Source organism: Ursus americanus, chromosome 3, assembly GCF_024610735.1.
Source record: "Ursus americanus isolate L20-20 chromosome 3, mUrsAme1.1.p, whole genome shotgun sequence".
Taxonomy (NCBI): domain Eukaryota; kingdom Metazoa; phylum Chordata; class Mammalia; order Carnivora; family Ursidae; genus Ursus; species Ursus americanus.
The window spans coordinates 60,665,272-60,685,811 of NC_142129.1; the positions used below are offsets into that span (position 1 = coordinate 60,665,272).

General features: G+C 35.4%; 1 protein-coding gene and 1 pseudogene across 3 annotated transcripts in view; one reads left to right on the plus strand and one right to left on the minus strand.

The window, feature by feature from the left end:
• The window catches only part of THSD7A (thrombospondin type 1 domain containing 7A), a 773,396-nt gene that overhangs the window by 178,278 nt on the left and 574,578 nt on the right, over positions 1-20,540 (plus strand). The window lies entirely within an intron of this gene.
• LOC123788692 (large ribosomal subunit protein uL30-like) lies at positions 248-20,270 on the minus strand (annotated as a pseudogene).

Below are 20,540 nucleotides of genomic sequence, written 5' to 3' on the forward strand. Positions count from 1 at the left end.
CTGATCTTAGAGGAAAAGCTTTCTCAGCTTTTCACTGCTGACTATGTCCTCAGCTGTGGGCTTGTCATATATGGTCTTTATTATGTTGATATGTACCCTCTGTACCCATTTGGCTGATGATTTTTATCATAAATGGATGTTGAATTTTGTCAGATTCTTTTTTATTAAGATGATCATATCAATTTTTTTGTTTGAAAATAGTGATTTATTAACTGTCCAGATTACAGAAATAATCATGGTAGATACCTTAGTTCATCCTGCTAATAATCCTATTGGTCTTGTCTTCCCTATTGCCAGCATCTCCACCTTCTACAAAATGGGTGGTCTTTTTCTTCATTCCCCTTCATGGAGTAGAAAATTTGAAAGGCCATAAGAAGTTGTTGGCTTCTTTGAAACATTTTCCAACAGTATAGATCTCATGAATCAGATCCTCTGTATACATGCTGCCGTGTTTACCAAGATATTGAGCAATCAGTGTGTTATCTGTCAGGGCAATGTGCTTCTTATTGATTTTGCCATAACCACACTTGTAGATCAATTCATTTACCAATTTCAGGTTTAGGTACCCCCATGCTATATATGGTTCCACAATCCTTAGTATGTTAACTGAAGCCTTGTTGAACTTAACAAAGGTGCCACTGAAGATCTGGTGAAGGCAAAGAAGCTACAACACCTTTCGAACCTTTGGACTCACACCATTGATAACTCTGATCCTGATGACCAATGCCAATTTGTGTTCCACAGGTACATAGAAGTTGCCAGCTTTTCTTGCCATTCTCGCCATTTGAATCTCAGTTCTGTACATCTGCCTGTATTCCTTGTGGTAATGCTTAGCTTTTTTCATAGATAAGCTTCCTCCTTGCCTTTTGAAGCACCTGTTGGACAGACTTTCTCAGACACTTGATCTTCAACTCTGCAGAATTCTTTTGCTTTTTCTTAAGGGTTTCTGGCACAGCTGGGGGGAAAAAAAAGAGATGATCCTATAGTTTTTCGTTCTTCATTTTGTTAATGCAGTGTATCGCATTAACTGATTTGCAAACGGTGAATCATCCTTGCATCTCTGGAATAAATTTTACCTGATCAGGGTACATGATATTTTTAATAAATTGTTAAAATCAGTTTGCTCGTATTTTGTTGAGGATTTTTGCATCTATGTTTATAAGGAATATTGGCCTGTAATTTTCACTTCTTCTGTTCTTGTCTACTGTTGGTATCAGGTTAATGCAGGCCTCATAAAATGAATTTGGATGAGTTCCCACCTCTTCTGGGTTTTTGGAAGAGTTTGAGAAGGACTAGTATTTATTCTTTAAATGTTCGATAGAATTCACCAGTGATGCCTTCTGGTCCTGGACTTTAATTTATTGGGATTTTTTTTTTTTGATTACTGATTCAGTCTCCTTACTAGTAATGTGTCTGTTCAAATTTTCTATTTCATCATGATTCAATCTTGGTAGGTTGTATGTCTCTAGGAATTTATCCATTCTTTTTAGCTTGTCTAATTTGTTGGCTTAGAATTATTTGTAGTAGTCTCAAGGTCCTTAGTATTTCTGTAGTATTGAGTGTAAACCTCTTTCATTTCTCTTTTCATTTGTTGAATCCTCTCTTATTTTCTTGGTGCGTCAACATGGGTGAACCTCAGGGGCATTATGCTAAATGAAGTAAATCAGAGAAAGACAAATACTGTATGATGTCTCTTAATGTAGTCTTTAAAAAAACAAAAAAAAACTCATAGAACAGATTAGTGGTTGCCAGAGCACAGGCCAGGGTTCTGGGGTGGAAGAAATGAATGAACTATTTATTTTATTTTTAATTTAAATTGTTTAAAAAATAATTTGCCTTTAGGATTAAAGTGTTGCAAAATAGCACAACAAATTCTTACTCAAGTCTCAAAAATAAAATAAAGCTACCAGTCTCTCTCTCAGTGCTGCTTTAGCGGTATCTCAAATTTTTTTCCTCACAAATTTTGAAATGTTTTAATTTGGGTTCAAAGTATTTTATAATGTTTCCATTTTTCTTTGTTTCTTGCATCTTTTAGATAAATATTTAATTTCCAGGAAATCAGGAATTTTCTTGTCTGTATGTGCGTGTTCTCCTTTTCTGTTTTAATTCCTAACTTTCACTGTGGTTAGTTAACATACCCTGAATAATTTAAATTCTTTGAAGTTTGTTGATGCCTGCATTATGACATTGCCAATGATAGTAATATTTTATTTGCACTTAAATGTAAATCTTCAGGGGCACCTGGGTGGCTCAGTTGGTTGAACATCTGCCTTAGGCTCAGGTCATGATCCTGGAGTCCCGGGATTGAGTAGGGCTCCCTGCTTCTCCTCCTGCCCCTTACCTCACTTGTGCGTGCACGCGCACTCTCTCTCTCTCTCTTTCCTTGTCTCAAGTAAATAAAATCTTCAAAAAAAAAAAAAAAGTAAATCTTCATTGTTGGATGTGGTATTCTAATATGTAAAATATGTTCATTCTACTGTTTATGTAATCAATATCTTTAATGATTTTCCATATCCTTTCAGCTTCTGATTACCATGAATTGCTAGTACCATGTGTAAGTCTTCCATAGAGACTATAAGTTTGTTTCTTCTTTTAGTTCTGTTTTTACTTTATACATTTTGAGGTCATGTTAATAGATTAAAACAATTTTAAAATTTTGGTAGCTTCTTTACCATTATGAATTATTACTCTTTTCTCCAGTAATGATTTTTAAAGTCTACTTGTTTGGAAATTAGCTACATTGTTTCTTTTGGGTTTTGTTAATCATCTTTTCACAAAACTTTAAGATATTATCTGTTTTGTTTATCGAGAGGGTGCCTTTTTTTTCAGCATCACAAATGCTTGCTCTCTGTGCTTTTGGTTGCTGTGATAAAAATCATAAAGACGTATGTTCTCCAAAGGGCTCACAATGCAAAATAGAAGCAGCACTTGTGGATGAAGGAGGTTGGAGGTTAAATCCTTGGAAATTAAGACAGATCTTTTCCAGTCCATGGAATTTGTGCACTTGCTGCTGCTGCTTCTCTTCTATTAGGACATAAACTCTTTGAAAAAAAATTCTTTTCCACTGATTGTTGTAGCCCTCAGTACTCAGAGCTGTGCCTTGCTAATATTGGAAACATATAAATATCTATAAATGCAGTGGAATTTAATCTTTCTTCCCAGCAATTCTCTGAGAATTCCCAGCAATTCTATTATCTCCATTTTGCTAATATAATGAGTCTGAAAAAGGTTAAGTAACTTTGTTAAGGTGAATAAATTAAAGAGTAGAATCAGCGTGAGGTTTGTCTGATATGAGAGGAAAACGCTTCATCCTAGTCTGTGCTGTGGTGGGGAACCTTAGCTGGGAGACTATATGGTAATGCGGAGGCCAAGAGCTCCTGGTCCAGAGTCTAACTAATAGTCTACAGACTATTTTGCTGCTGTGATTTTAGGCAGCTTGCTTAACCTCTCTCTGCCTGTTTTCTGATCTGTATCTAAGGGCGACAGTACCTATGTCATTGAATTGTTTTAAGAATTAAGTCAGTTAATACCTAGAGAATATTTATTACTTATAAGGCAGGTTTACTTTTCCCCCACAGGTAGTATTAGATCCAACTTTAGAAGAATAGGAGAAATTATTTTATTGGATTGCTCTCACCTTCTCTAAGTTTTGTACACTTGCTTTTAGACTCCTATTTTTTTCTGTTCTAGGAAGGAAGGGAGGTATCTTTTCTATAGTGTACATTTCTTCTCCTGTGGATCTCGACTATTCATTTAGTCTTGGACCTTAGAATGGATTTTTCCTATTTGTCTTTCATAACCTCAATCTCTCCCTGTTCTTTGGATCTTTCCCATAAGCATTTATATATGTTAAAAATCTCTTATCTTTAAAAACTCTTCTTATGTTTTTAACCAACCACCACTACCTCGAAACTCAAGAAATTGGTTATATTTTCAGTCTCAGTTTCCAAATTCCCACTTATTAAACCATCTTTCCCCTTGCTTTCCATATTTTGTTGATTATCTTCAATACGGTTTTTAAGTATTAAAAGTTCTAAAGGGTAAATTTTTAAATACTAAAATTCCTAAAGGGTAGGTAATCTCTTCTGATTCAATATCAGTAGCTCTCAAACTTGGCTGAACATCAGAGTTGCCTTAAGAATTTTAGAAAAATTACTAAAAGCCAAACATCTCCCTGAGAGATTGTGATTTAATTAGTATGGGTAGATTCTAGGCCTTTGCCTTTAAAAAAAAAATTTCATGAAGTTATTCTGATGGTTAGCCAAGTCAATGCTTTAATCTCTCTCTCCAGTTGATTTCGTTACAGGTGTAGCTTTATTTACTATATAAGAGTAACCTCTCTATTTATGTTTTAGATTTGGGGAACTTTCAGCATATGGCTGTTGGAGTTTTTAGGATATGTGAGATCTTGAACCAGACCATAAACATCATACTAACACTTAGTATAGCTCACTGTAAAAAACCTGAGGAGTGTTTTTAGAACGCCTGGATGGCTCAGTTGGTTAAGCATCTGCCTTTGGCTTGGTTCATGATCCCAGGGTCCTGGGATTGAGTCTCGAATTGTGCTTCCTGCTCAGCGGGGAATCTGCTTCTCCTTCTGCCTCTCACCCCACTCCTGTTCTCCCCCTCTCTCTTTGTCTCTCTCTAAAATAAATTAAAAAAAAAAATCTTAAAAAAACAAAACACAAAACTTAAGGAGTGTTTTAGCCATGCTAGGAATAGGTCTAGCAGTCATCTTTATGCATCATTTTCCCTGAGCCCAAACTAGTTGGTGTTTGGAATTTATTACAGAATACAGTTCAGAATGGTGGCCTTATAATAGGAAAGAAAGAAGGACCGCTAGAGAATGGGAGAGCTCTAAGACAGGAAAAGACCAAAAAAGAATTTTTTAAGGGAGCAAATTACAGAGAGTGGAAAAACTTAAAATCTTTGCTTTTTCCGTACAGAAAGCTTTTTACCTTAGTCTCTCAAACCTGTTTGTATTTTTTTTTTTTTAAAGATTTTATTTTATTTATTTGACAGAGAGATAGCCAGCGAGAGAGGGAACACAAGCAGGGGGAGTGGGAGAGGAAGAAGCAGGCTCCCAGCATATGAGCCTGATGTGGGGCTCGATCCCAGGACCCCAGGATCACGCCCTGAGCTGAAGGCAGACACTTAATGACTGAGCCACCCAGGCGCCCCAAACCTGTTTGTATTTCTTAAAATATCATGATATGAAAGCTTGTTAACCATACAGATAAAATAAGGCTGGTATAAACTGTTTCTGGAGGTTTAAATATGTCCCCCCAAAATACTTCTGAAAGGGTTATAGAGAAGGGAAAATGAGCTACTAAGTGTGAATGAATCTGATAAAGTGCTTGACAGAGAACGTGGGTTTACCAAAGTAAATTTGCCTTTCTTGAAGAAATATCTATGGATAGCCCCTCTCTGCTAATATTTTTACCAGTAAATTTTAAAACTCTGTAGATTTAGGTCTCCTGTATATACCGTAAAACTATAAAGGTTCTCATCCCCCCCCCTTCAAGTACTTGTGAAAGATGCTTTGATTTGTCATATAGATTTGCACAAAGTAAGTAATGGAAGGGAGATAAAGAATTTTCAGAAATATCATTAGATAATTTTTTCCCTCTGCTATCAATTCAAGTTCGTTAAATTTTAATATAGTTCCATTACTGTTGATGTTTACAACATTGTTTTTCATAAGCCTAGCTTTTTAGGCCCTTGAGAATGTCAATTCACTAATTATGTTTTTTCTAGTTATGTGTTCTTTCCTAAAGAGTAAAAAACAAAACCCTTTATGATATCGTTATGATCCAGAATAATTCACATTTCTTCTTGGTGGGGGGAACCCTCCCAAATGTCATATTCTCCACTCAGAGACCCACACTAAAATCTTGACATTTCTAAATCAAGGTAAAAGGGATTTTTTAGTAAATATGATGTTGTGTTTCTGCTAGTTAACTGTTACCAAAAAAAAGGGGGGGGGCAGATTTTAAAGTTAATAGAACATCTAGTTTAAACTATCTAATAGCTAAATATAAATAAGTATTGCTTAGCATTTGTTTCCACATTTCTGTAAAAATTGTACAAGTATATACATGTACGTGTGTGTGTGTGTGTGTGTGTGTGTAACTTAGCAATTAGAAGAAGCATTTTTTTTTCCTAAATAAATACTAAACCCTTATTATTTAAAAGTGAAAATAAAGTTTCTGGCTTGATTTTTAGTTAATTTGGAATGAAACAGCCTTATTGGACATTGTTTAGTGTGGGTTGGTAGATTCTGTAATCAAGCCGAAATTACATGCAGTTCTCTGAGATCATTTGAAATAGCATTTCTAGTGTCCTGAAAGAATGAATTAGCCTATACCAAACACTCAGGATATGATAAGCCTTCATTACCATGTAGGCTAACCCAATTTTGTCTAGTTATCTGTTTGGTTACTGGATTTACTGGTAAAAATATACTAACAACATGAGTTGTCTGTTATTTTTCTAAACTACTTTCCCTTAACCGTCTGTTGTTAGGTCAGTTGAGAGGGTCAGAATAAATTTATACTAATTACTACCTAATTACACAGAAAAGTGCTGACTTCCCTAAAAGCACACAAAAGGTTAGTGACAAATCTGGAACAGAAGTGGATACCTTAATCTAATCAAAGACCGTGTTCTTGGTAATTAAATTTCCTATAAATTACTGTAAAAAGGGAGTGAAGAAGTTGAGGAATCTATGACATAATTTTTTTTCAAATTTATTTTCCTTAAATTTAAATTCTTAAAATCTGACACTATCTAGTCACTTTTTCTGCATTTTTGGTAAATAAAGCAGAATTATTACTTTGTGAATAAATTTGAGGTTTAATTCCTTGGCCGTATGTGTTTTGTTTTCTTTTTTGATAACTGTATACAGATGGAAGTTTGTCATATTGAAAAAGATTTAAGTCCTAGCATTCTTAATTTGGAATTCTCAGTGAAGTAACGAAGATTTGAAATCAATATGGCCTTAAAGAATATGGTTATACTTGGATAAACTTATAAGAAAATCATTGATTAAATGTGCCTAGATTTTTGAAGGTTTATGAGGACTACTGCTACATTTTTCCCTATTTTTCAAGCATTCCAAAATCCTTCGTATTTTAAGAAATACAGTTAATAAAGAACTAAAATGAGAATTCTATGTAGATAAATGTTAGAGCCATCACTTAGATTAAAAAAATTTTCCTGGTAAATAATTTTAGACTGATGATAGTGTTTGTATTTAAATTGTAAGAGGAATTTGAACATAAGTTTTTTAAAACTTCTTTTGTATTGACCTGATTGTGTAAGCTATAGAACGGGATAATTATAAATTGCATAAGCTTTTGATGTATAGATTATTGGACCTTAATATATCCACTTGTAGGTTGAATTTAATAATTATGTTAAGAACAAAAAGTGTAGTTTGAACTTTTCACATATTCAACTCTATAGTAAAATTCAATTTAAATTTTTTTAAAAGTAATTGATTTTAGAGTCAGTGCCAATCATCATGGGAACCATAGATACTTTTCCTTGAAAACATTTTGTTGTTCTAGTGTGAGTTTCATTTTTGTTTGCTTGTCTAACCCTCTCTTACCTAAACAAGGAGCTTAATTTGATAATTTAGTAGCTTAATGATGACCTTGCCAGCAATTTTCATGTTGACATATTTTTAAAAATTCTGAGTACCAACTGAATTGAAATGTATGTCCCATATATTTTAATGTTCTCATGTATTTATCTGTATTAATATTTTGTCTCTTTAACATTTAGATATAAAGCATTAAATAAAGTCTAGAGGAGAAACTGTAATTCTGAGGACACCTTTTCTCTCCTTTATTACCCTTGAGTAGGAGGTGTGTACTGAAGACAAGCTGTGACCTCAGTCGCCCTCAGCGATCCTCCTTCCTCCCTACCCATCCCTTCCCTCCTGCCTGCCCACGCACATCATTCTTCTAAATTAAACTGTTCATTAGCACGATTACAACCTTTAAATCCTTTGTTTTTTAACACAACATTTATAATATGAATTCCCTTTTGAGTTGTCAGCAAAATGTGACAATTAAAACAGATCTTTTGAAAGCTTTCTTGTAGAACTAAGCCTGACTTCAGTGCAGTTTATATTGACACAGTTTATATTTTATATCCTTCATAAGACTTATTTGCCCAAATGCTTCTCTCATTTCTCAGTATGTATCTTCCAGTTTTGCATAGATAGAAAATTTCTATCTTAGAATAAGTGAATATCTTAGGAATAGTGAATATGATTTTTAAATAGAATGTATAATAAAGGCTGTTTTTCAAATATGTCGATATTTTCACATTTTAGCTTATGGCAGTTGAAAATTAGTTCATTTGAATAAGTACCTGAGGGCATCTTTCTGTAGCAAAAAGGAAAAGAGGTGAAATAAACAAGAAAGGAAATAAATGTTTTATGGGCAGGTTATAAATACATGATTTTAGTACTATTGTATATAGTAAAACTTAGATGCTGGAAACAATTTTCTTGATGTTTTGTGTTATTAGTTTTTAAGAAGTTTGGTGGGACAAGAAACAAGTTTAATTTATTTAATGCTTATTGGTGTCTAGTTAAAAACCTTTCTGGGTTGTTCCTTTTCATGATTTTAGAAAGACGCTCTATAGGTTGTATCTTCTTAAAAAGAGTAAGTTATGAACACATACTGCTTTTAGAGTTGTTCAGACATCACTTAATTATGAGTTATTTTTCTCTTATCCAAAATATGAACTACTGTTTGACAACTTCTTATGACATACATGCTCCTGACTGAATATTTTCTGCTCATTTTCTAACTCTCAAATCTCACTGGCGTCAAGAAAATAAAATTACAAGTTGGAAGTAAGAAGCTTATTTGTTTTGCAAGTGTTGGTTGAACGTTTGGCTCCAGTTAAAAGTAATAAAGTGTTTTCTTTCTTGCTGATCATGACACATACCTAAATTAGAAGACGCCTTTTAAAATGACTAAGTAATATATACTCCATTAGAGCACATTTGAGTCATTTTATTCTTGCATAGTAATTGGAAGATCATTTACTGTTTTATTTTAGCACATGTTAATGCAAAGTGTGTGAATGATGCAGCAAGAAAAATCAAAGTGAAGGAGAACTTAGATGAGAAGTCAGTGGTGGAGTTACCATTGCAAATTCCATTTAGAAAGGTTATTTCTTTAGTGGAAATTTACATATGACATTTAAAACCATGGTTAGAATTGGCTATGTACTTTACACTGGAAAAGATTTTGTACCAAATCTAAGCAGGAAAGAAAGACAGACTGCTTAATTTCTATTTGTATTGTGTAAAAAAACAAAAAAACAACCCCCCCAAAACCCCCAAAGCAACCCAAAAAACTTAATTTACTTGAGTGTTTCTTGTGTTCTGCCTCAAAATAAATTCTTGTATTAATTTGGAAGATCAGAGAAAGCATCTTAGAAAAGCTTAGAAATGTTTTGTTTTTAAATAAGTAACCGTTCAATCATAATTTTAAGAAGAAATTTCAACCAGCTACATTTATTTAGGAAAATTTCATGAAGAGTAATGATTCTAAGCTATATCTAGTTATAAATCTGGGTAAGGAATTAGAATTGTGTTGGTGATAGAAAAAATCAATTATTATTTTTACAGTTTATCGAGGAGAATTTTTCACCTGATGTTAATCATTTATCTAGAAGTTCCAGTTCCCAGAAATGTGGATAGCATTCAGGGAATTCAAAAGGTCAGCCATGCTTACTTGTGAGAGTACTGTAATTGTGAAAGAAAGGATACTGTGAAGCGCCTGGGTAGCTTAGTCAGTTGAGCATCTGACTCTTGATTTTGGCTCAGTTCATCATCTCAGGATTGTGAGATGAAGCCCCAGGTCGGGCTCTATGCTGCGTGAGCCTGCTTAAGATTCTCTCTCTCCCTCTCCCTCTGCCCATCCCCCTCGCTTGCACGTGCTTTCTCCCTCTCAAAAAATTAAAAAATAAAATAAATGGATACTGTACTTCTTTTGAATCTCTCAAAAGAAAACATCAGGGCAGAAGCCATAACACAATTGGCTGTAAAGTATCCATTATAAGACCAACTTTCCTTAATGTAGAAATTTGGACCTGTACTGTATAGTACAATAGGACCTTTATGTTGGAATTTGTTTTACTTTTGCTACAGCCTAAGTTCATACTCTGAGGTACGTAATTGTCTCATTGCAGTGTCTCCAGAAGAGTTCTAGTCTGTGACCTGTTAGTGACAAGGGTAACATAAAGTAAAAATTGTGTTGTTTTAAAGTGGAAAATTTGTGGAAACTTTGATAGTATTTCCTGGAGTTTTGCTCCTTACATGTCTCTAGGTTTTTCATTTGTCTCCTCAGGAAGTCAACTTCTTAAGCATTCATACCTTATCACTGAGGGACAAAAGAATATGGTAAGAATGTGAGGAAGCCTTGTTACCATTTTGTAGACATTTTCGTTCATTATCAGATGTTTTATTTTACTTTAATATAGAAGTGCTCACAGCTCTGTGGTTCACAATATTTTAAGTGGAAAAAATAAAGTAAAAAAGGAAATAAGTATCATGGCTTTTTCCTGAGTCACTGCTGAAATAAAATATTTAGTTTTGCAAATCTGTTCTGCCCCAGAATGCCTTTTTCTTTACTATGTAAAAAATATAGACATGGTAACTGAAATAAAATATTAAATGACATTGACATCAAAAAAAATAGTTAAGCTGGCGTACTTTTGAAGAAGTAGAAAAATAAAGGTCACGATAGTACTTGACACTCAAAAGCAATATTTGAATGATGAGAGCATTGGGTGAGTTTGTTTTCATAGTTGGTGCTTGTGACCAGTGAGTTCAGCTTCATCAACTTGATTCATTGTAGTCACGTAATTTGACTTTTCTGGAACTAAAGATTACACCCTCATCTCACTGTTCTGTCAGCCCCCTCAACAATATAGGGAACCTAGAGACTAAAAATGCAACAGCTCATGGGAGACACATTTTTGCAGTTCTCCTACTATGAATTTGTAGCATGTTTGTCCATAAAGAGGATAGTAGGCTTCATTTATCATATAAAGTTATTACCCATTGTCCTATCTTACACTACTGATTGACCTGAGTATGTTTATGTTGTTAGGCTCAGATCATCAGTAGCTTAAATTGCCTGGCATACTAGTAAGTAAAGATCTCTATGCCTTTAGGAATATAATAATGGCTTCTGGAGTAAGACTTTAGCAGAGAGACTCCTGAATATTTTAAACTGAGGACTGCATTTGCTGTTTTAATGTAGTGAGTGGATGAGAGTAATACTGTGCATTTCTTTAGTCATGCAGTCTGTATAAAACCCCTAATATATACTCAGCGTCGTGCTAGGTGTCAGGGATATAGCTCTTCAGCAAGAAAAAGTCAGTTTCTTTAATAGAAAAAAGAAGAAAAGTAAAATATACTGAAAGAAAACTGAGAACAGAGGAAAACATTTACTCTTCCTTTACTGACAAAAAACTTAAGAGTAACAAAATAGCCAAGAAGAGTGGCTGTAAGAACATTGTTATCAGGGAGAGGGAAACGTTATTATTCAGCCTTACACTTCAGAAAAACCAATTCTCTGCAAATATTCAAGTCTTCAGTCTGGCCAGACACTGAATGAGAATCGTGTAAGTGAAGTTAGAGCAGAACTCCAGAAGGATATTGGAAGCCAAAAAGCCCATGCCTTTTTTTTTTTTTAACATGCCTATAAACAATGTTTCCAAGGAAATTCCTTCTAAATGATCATTTAGAAAACTTTGTTCTTTTTTTGATTTATATACAAGACCATATCATTTCTCATTTTTCTGTGACAGATTAAATAACTAGGTTTACTGCGATGACATACATTCTCTCTGCATCTAAGCTGAATACCAGTAGGCATTAATAAAGTATCACCAGAAAATGTCAGTACTCAGGTAGCAAATGAGATTGTGTGAAAGGTGTAGTTGGGAGTTTTTTCCGGATCTGTGCCTCTTCTGTTAACCTGAAAATAAGACTACTGGTTATTTCACTAGCAAAAAAACAAAAACAAAACAAAACTCAACTGTTTATTCAATTTGGGATAAGCAAGCTAAGGGAAAACCATACCCAAGACCACAGAAGAAAGGGGGAAGTGGGGAAGGCTGTTGTACACAAAAAGTCCACTGAAGTAAACTGGGCGTTTGAAATACAATGGCTCTTCATTGGCTGAGTTGTCTTTCATTGGCTGGGTGTTGCCAGGGGAGCAAGAAAGCCTTTCTTCCTCCTGCTTGAATAGTAAAGTAGTATCCACATGCAAGGCCCTTCTTTTCCTTTTGGGTCTGCAATTGGCTAGGAATGGTAGGGGGTGAATGGTCTTCCTGCTGGCCTCCTAACTCCGTTGTAAATGAGTTTTCCAAAAAATTTTTTTCATTGAAAAATAATTGGCAGTTAATTATTAAAGTGTTTTTTTAAATGAATGTGCTGTAGCCAACAAGGCAAATATGGCAAAATTAGAAGTTATATTACTTAAAAATTAACTTTTAATGCATTTTTCTCTGTATTTATGGGACTATTTTGTTTTCTAGATTCCACGTGTAAGTGAAATCACATGGTATTTCTTTTTCTCTGATGTATTTCATTTAGCGTAATACCCTTTAGGTCTCTCCATGTTGCACACGGCAAAAATCTCATTCTTTTTTTATGAATGAGTAATATTGCATATGTATATGTATACACACACACACCAGTTCTTTATTCCTCTATCAGTGGACATTTAGGGTGCTTTCATATCCTGGTTATTGAAAAAAGTGCTGCAGTAAACACAGGGCTGCATATTTCTTCAGATTAGTGTTTTTATTTGGGGGGGTAAATACACAGCAATGGAATTTCTGGATCTTACGGTTTTTCAGAAGTTAATGTTTTGAACAACCTCCATACTGTTTCGTACTGTGGCTGCACCAATTTGCTTTCCCACCAGCAGTGCCTGAGGGTTCCCCTTTCTCCACATCCTCACCAGCACTTGTTATTTCTTGTCTTTCTGACACTAGACATTCTGACAGGACTAAGGTGATATCTCGTTGTGGTTTTGATTTGCATTTTCCTAATGATTAGTGATGTGAACATCTTTTTATGTGTCTGTTGGCCATTTGTTTCTTTTCTATGGAAACATGTCTGTTCAGGTCCTCTGTCTATTTTCAAATCAGGTTATTACTATTTTTTTTTTTTTAATGTTGAGTTGTAGGACTTATATATTTTGGATATTAACCCTTTATTGGGTATAACATTTGCAAATACCTTGTCCCGTTCAGTAGGTTGTCTTTTGGTTTTGTTGATGGTTTCTTTCACTGTGCAAAAACTTTTTAGTTTGCTATAGTCCCAGTAGTTTATTTTTTGCTTTTGTCTCCTTTGTTTCAGGAGACAGACCCAAACAGTGCTGCTAAGGTACAGGTATAAGAGATTAATGCTTGTGTTTTCTTTTAGGAACTGTATGGTTTCAGGTCTCATATAGGTCTTTTAATTCATTGAGTTTATTTTTGTGGATGGTGTAAGACAGTAGTTCACTTTCATTGTTTTGCATGTAGCCATCTAGTTTATTTATTGAAGCACCAGCACTATTTATTGAAGAGAATTTTTTCCATTTTATCTTCTTGCCTCCTTTGTCGTAGATTAATTGACCATATAAGCATAGGTTTATTTCTAGGCCTCTATTCTGTTCCATTGATCTGTTTGCTTTTGTGTTAGTACAGTACTATTTTGATTACTGTAGGTTTGTAGTATAGTTTGAAATCTGAAATTGTGATACCTGCATCTTTGTTTTTCTTTTTCAAAGATTGCTGTGGCTATTTAGGATGTTTTGTGGTTTCATAAAACTTTTAGGATTATTTATGGTAGTTTTGTGAAAAATACTATTGATGTTTTGAAAGGAATTGCATTGAATCTGTAGATTGCTTTGGGTAGTATGGACATTTAATGATATTCCTTGAACCCATAAGCACGGAATATCTTTTCATTTGCTTGTGTCTTTATTTTATTTTTTTAATTAATTTTTTTTAAAGATTTTATTTATTTGACAGAGAGAGAGACAGCCAGCGAGAGAGGGAACACAAGCAGGGGGAGTGAGAGAGGGAGAAGCAGGCTTCCTGCTGAGCAGGGAGCCTCATGTGGGGCTCGGTCCCAGGACTCTGGGATCACGCCCTGAGCCGAAGGCAGACGCTTAACGACTGCGCCACCCAGGAGCCCCCTTCAGCAACAGTATATTACAGCTTTTAGTGTATGGCCTTTTATCTCCTTGGTTAAATTTTTTTAAATTTAAATTTATGTAGTTAACATACAGTGCAATATTGGTTTCTGGAGTAGAATTCAGTGATTTATCACTTACATACAACACCCAGTGCTCATCATAACAAGTGCCTTCCTAATACCCATCACCCATCTAGCCCATCCCCCACTCCCCTCCCTCCACCAGCTCTCAGTTTGTTCTCTATTGTTAAGAGTCTCTATGGCCTATTTCCCTCTCTCCTTTTTGTCTTTCCCCCTTCCCATATATTCTTCTGGTTTCTTTCTTAAATTCCACATGAGTGAGATCATATGGTATTTGTCTTTATCTGACGGACTTATTTCACTTAGCGTAACACACTCTAGCTCCATTCATGTCATTACAAATGGCAAGATTTCTTTCATTTTGATGACTAATATTCCACTATAGATATATATCTATATATCCAATATATAGATGTAGATATATAGATATATATCTCACATCTGCTTTGTCCATTCATCAGTCAGTGGAACATTTGGGCTCTTTGCATAGTTTGACTATTGTTGGTAATGCTGCTGTAAACATCAGGGTGCATGTACCCTTCAAATTTGTATTTTTGTATCCTTTGGGTAAGTACCTAGTAGTGCAATTGCTGGATCCTGGGGTAGTAGTTTTTTGTTTTTTTTTTTGTTTGTTTGTTTTTTAAGATTGATTTATTTTAGAGAGAGCACATTTGAGCAGGGGGAGAGAGAGAGAAGCAGAATCCCTGCTAAGCACAGAGCTTGGAGCATGGAGCCCAATGCAGGGCTTGACCCCATGACCTTGAGACCTTGACCTGAGCTGAAACCAAGAGTTGGAGGCTCAACCATCTGAGCCACCCAGGTGTTCCACTTAGTTATATTTTTAACATTTTGAGGAACCTCCATACTGTTCTCCAGAGTGGCTGTATCAGTTTGTATTCCCACCAACAGAGCAAGAGGGTTCCCCTTTCTCCGCAGACTATATAGTTTGCTTTTACCAATACCTGTTGCTTTCTTGTGTTAAGTTTAGCCATCCTGACAGGTGTGAGATGGTATCTCTTTGTGGTTTTGATTCGTATTTCCCTGTTGATGAGTGATGTTGAGCATCTTTTCATGTGTTTGTTAGCCATCTGGATGTCTTTTTTGAAAAGTGTCTATTCATGTCTTCTGCACATTTCTTAACTGGGTTATTTGGTTTTTTGGGTGTTGAGTTTGGTAAGTTCTTTGTAGATTTTGGATACTAACCCTTTATCAGATAAGTTGTTTGCAAATATCTTCTCCCTTTCCATAGGCTGCATTTTGGTTTTGTTGATGTTTCCTTTGCTGTCAAAAAAATTTTTATCTTGATGTGGTCCAGGTAGTTTTTTTTGCTTTTGTTTCCATTTCCTGTGGTGATGCATCTAGTAAGTTACCATGGTCGAGTTCAAAGAGGTTGCTGCCTATGTTCTCCTCTAGGATTTTGATGGTTTCCTGTCTCACATTAAAATCTTTCACCCATTTTGAATCTAATTATGTGTATGTTGTAAGAAAGCAGTCCAATTTCATTCTTTCTCTGCATGTGACTGTCCAGTTTTCCCAACACCATTTGTTGAAGAGACTGACTTTTTTACATTGGATGTTCTTTCCTGCTTTGCCAAAGATTAGTTGACCATAGAGTTTCCTTGGTTAAATTTATTCCTAGGTATTTTATTCTTTGTCGTGTGATGTAAAACACATTGTTTTCTTAACTCTTCTGCTACTTTTTTAGTGTATAGAAATGAAACATATTTCTGTATATTAATTTTGTGTCCTGGAACTTTACTCAAATTTATTAGATTTAGTAGTTTTTTGGTGGAGTCTCTAGGATTTTTCTATAATATCATGTCATGTCATCTGCAAATAGTGACAGTTTACTTCTTCCCTACCAGTCTGGATGCCTTTTATTTCATGTCTGATTGTCATGACCAGGACTTTGAGTACTATGTTTAATAAAAGACTCCTTCATGCACTTTTTAATACATTTCTTTTTATGTATCCTGTGATTGTAAAATAAAAACATACACGTTGTTGAAATGTGATAAAATAGAGTCAGAAATGAAGCTTAAAAATCATTTAGAATTCCAGCACATACAGATAGTCATTGAAAATATTTTGCAGAACTGCCTTCCAAATTTAGAAAAACACATCCAAACAGCGCACTTTGAAACACTGTATCTGTCTGTATAAGTGAGATTAATCAGTGTACAACTGTGTGTCACTAATATGTATTTATACACATACACACTCTATTGTTAAGTCACTTTTTTTAACATCTGGGAATTTTCAAATATCAAAAGTTCAGGGAAATCTATAGTTCTTCCCAATACCTTGTTGTACATATGTGAGTATTTTAAAGAAAACCTCAGATATTATATTTTTGTACCTATAAATATTGATTCCTTAGTACATATCCATCCCAGTGGGATTTTTAAAATACAGCCCCATCACACTATTAACAATAAAATAATTTTTAAATATTAAATCCATAATTTTCCCCAGTCATCTCAGAAATGTCTGTTTACAGTTGGTTTCTTCCAATCTGGATCCAGACAAGGTCCAAACAGTATATTTGCTTGGCATGACCTTTCCTTTTTTTTCGTTGCCATTTATCTGAGCATGAACTATGAGAGACTATCTTAACCATGGAAGTGACCCCACCACAAAATGAGAATCACAGCTGGAAGTGCTCAAAAAGAGGCTGAGTGAGCATGTATCCCAGAGGTAATTTGTATATGGTTGTTTTAAAGGCCCTCCCACCTCTAAGACTGTTGTTTGTAGAAGTAAAGTAATCATGGGTGCAATATTCCAGCTACTCTGAGAGAAGCTTGTGCATCTCCACTGGCAGCCATCCAGCTCCCACCAGCATCGACGGTGGGAAGGGGGATAAAGACTCGGCTTCAGTTCTTCCAGTGTCCAGCACTGTGCAGACCACCCGTTTTCTTATCAAAATGATTGGGGCAATGGAGATGATTAGGCAAGCAAATAGGGAACACATCTTTATAGGCTTTGTTTTATTACAAATAGGGCATTCTCTCCTTCATTGTCATTCTAATTCTTATTGTATACCATCTAATGACTAAAATAGCTTCCTCATTTGTTACCCTTTGTTCTTTTACCATGGTAGTTGAGTGTTTGGCTATATTTTTATATTTTATTTTATTAATTTTTTTTTAATTTTTTTTTAAGATTTTATTTATTTATTCGACAGAGATAGAGATAGTCAGCAAGGGAAGGAACACAAGCAGGGGGGGTGGGAGAGGAAGAAGCAGGCTCATAGTGGAGGAGCCTGATGTGGGGCTCGATCCCATAACGCCGGGATCACGCCCTGAGCCGAAGGCAGACGCTTAACCGCTGTGCCACCCAAGCGCCCCATATTTTTATTTTTTAAAGTACTGATTCATTACAGTCTTTTCTCTAAATTGCTGGACCTCTATTTTTTTATGATGAATACCAGATTTTTATTCAATTTTTAAGGCCCTCTGTAGTTAATCTCTTATTGAATAAACATGCTGCTTCCCTTGCCATATGGGATTAATGTATCTTCCACAGAAAATTGTATAGACTCCAGGGCAGACAGTTCCAGGCAATACATAAACCATTCCCTTACCCTCTTTGATTTTTTTTTTTTTTAAGATTTTATTTATCCATGAGCAGGGGGAGAGGCAGAGGCAGAGGGAGAGGGAGAAGCAGACTCCTGGCTGAGCAGGGAGCTGGACTTGAGGCCCGATGAGACAAAGGCAGACACTTAACCATCTGAGCCACCCAGGCGCCCCTCTCTTACCCTCTTAGAATATTTTTATAGTTATCTCTAAAATGAGAATAATACATATTACTTTATAGAATTATTGGTGTAAAATTATTAGAGTAAAACACTGCACTGTGCTTTGCGGATAGTTCTTTTTACCAATGTCTGTTCCCTTCTGTCATCTGCTTGCGCTCTCTTATTATACCCAAAATTATTTTATTTTTTATTTATTTTATTTTTTTAAAGATTTTATTTATTTATTTGACAGCCAGCGAGAGAGGGAACACAAGCAGGGGGAGTGGGAGAGGAAGAAGCAGGCTCCCAGGGGAGGAGCCTGATGTGGGGCTTGATCCCAGAACGCCGGGATCACGCCCTGAACTGAAGGCAGATGCTTAACGACTGAGCCACCCAGGCGCCCCCCAAAGTTATTTTAATTAGACATACCATTCATTTTGTCCTTAATGGTCTACCAATGAAGCAAATCAGGCTGAAACGTATGCTATTTATTATCTGTGTTGCAACTTGAAAAAAAAGTAGTACATGCTGAATTTTTGGGAAAGTCAGAAAAACTGAATTCCTTCATTCTCTTGTAAAAGATTAAGTGTAAAAGAAGGAATTTTACATAGTGATTAAAAAAAAAGTTGTTGGTCCTTATAGTTTATGTAACCATGCATGGCTACGATAAGCATTGACGGTTGGAACACCAACTCTGACAGTGACAAAGGAGTAACCATATTTTGGTTGTGCCTGTAGAAATTTTCTCAGACTGAATAAAGAACTCTTGATTATTTTTTGATTGCACTCAGCTTTGGTATTCCTGCATAGCTCTTGTGCCTTGTTTCTCAAAGTATCTCCTTTTAAGGTAAGTTGATTTAAAGAGTTTCACAAAAGCGGGTGCCATGGCCAGGTGATCTATGCCCTGGAAGTGTTTTCTAGCAACAAAAGGATTTTGTGGACATTTCGAATAATCCAAGGCATATAAAATTATATCTTCACTCCAGAGTTAAGAACTCCTAGGAAATAAAACTTTTTTGAGACCACAGCATGGGAGCTTTTAGTGTTGATATTTTGTTTACCACTGTCACTTTTTTTTTTTTCCATCATCATGCAATTTTTGTACTTTAGTGTTTTCTTTGGTTGGTTATACATTTTCTGGTAGAGCAAGTCAATTTTGTTTCATCATAATAGACAACCATTCATTTAGACCCCAAGCTGCTCAAAGAGGTATTATATAAATACTTGATTAAAAATAATGGCTTTCTGGCTCTCAAGAGAACAGGTGTAGAAATCATAGCCCCATTTATAAACCACACCAACTCAGTCTAATAAAACAGCACTATCTGTAAGAGCCTGAGGATTTAAAGCAAGCTCTGTAACTTCAATTGTACTCTGAATTCATTTTAACCCTTATTTCTTATACTTTAGATAGAAATTTTTGTTTTCGCCTAATTTGGAAATGACTGTAATATGTATAGCTCTATAGACTAATTGCTTTGAGGAATACAGGCATACCTGGGAGATATTGTGGGTTCAGTTCCAGACCACTACAATAAAGTAAAAATGCAATGAAGTGGGTCAAATTAATTTTTTGTTTCCCAGAGCATATCAAATTTATGTTTACACTATAACATTGTCCATTAAAAGTCCAATATCATTATGTCTAAAAATGTGCATACCATAATTTTAAAATACTTTATTGCTAAAAAATGTAACCATCATCTGAGCTTTCAGCAAATTTTAGTCCTTTGCTGGTGGAGGGTTGAAGTTTGCTGACTAATCAGGCTGGAGGAAGCTGAAAGTTGGGGTGGCTGTGGCAATTTAAAAAAAAAAAAAAAGAGCAGTGAAATTTGCTCTATCAATTGACTCTCATTTTCACACATGGTTTTTCTGTAGCAGGCAGTGCTGTTTGATAGCATTTTACCCAGGGTAGAACTTCTTTCAAAATTGGAGTCAGTTCTCTCAAACCTGCTGCTGCTTTATTAACCAAGTTTATGGGATATCCTAAATCCTTTATTGTCATTGCAACCATCATGACATTGTCCCCACCAGAAGTAGATTCCATCTAAAGAACCCACTCTCTGTAAGAAACAACTTCTCATCTGTTCCCATTTTATCATGAGATTACAGCAGTTTAGTCACATCATCAGGCTTCACTTCTAATTCTAGTTCACTTGCTATTTCTACCACATCTGAGGTTATTTCCTCCACCGAAGTCTTAAACCCCTCAAAGTCATCCATGAGGATTAGAATCACCTCTTCCAAACTCCTGTTAATGTTGATATTTTGAGGGGCACCTGGGTGGCTCAGTCATTAAGCGTCTGCCTTCGGCTCACGTCATGATCCCAGGGTCCTGGGATCGAGCCCTGCATCGGGCTCCCTGCTCCACGGGAAGCCTGCTTCTCCCTCTCCAACTCCCCCTGCTAGTGTTCCCTCTCTCACTGTGTCTCTCTCTGTCAAATAAATAAAATCTTAAAAAAAAAGGTTGATATTTTGACTTTCCCATGCATC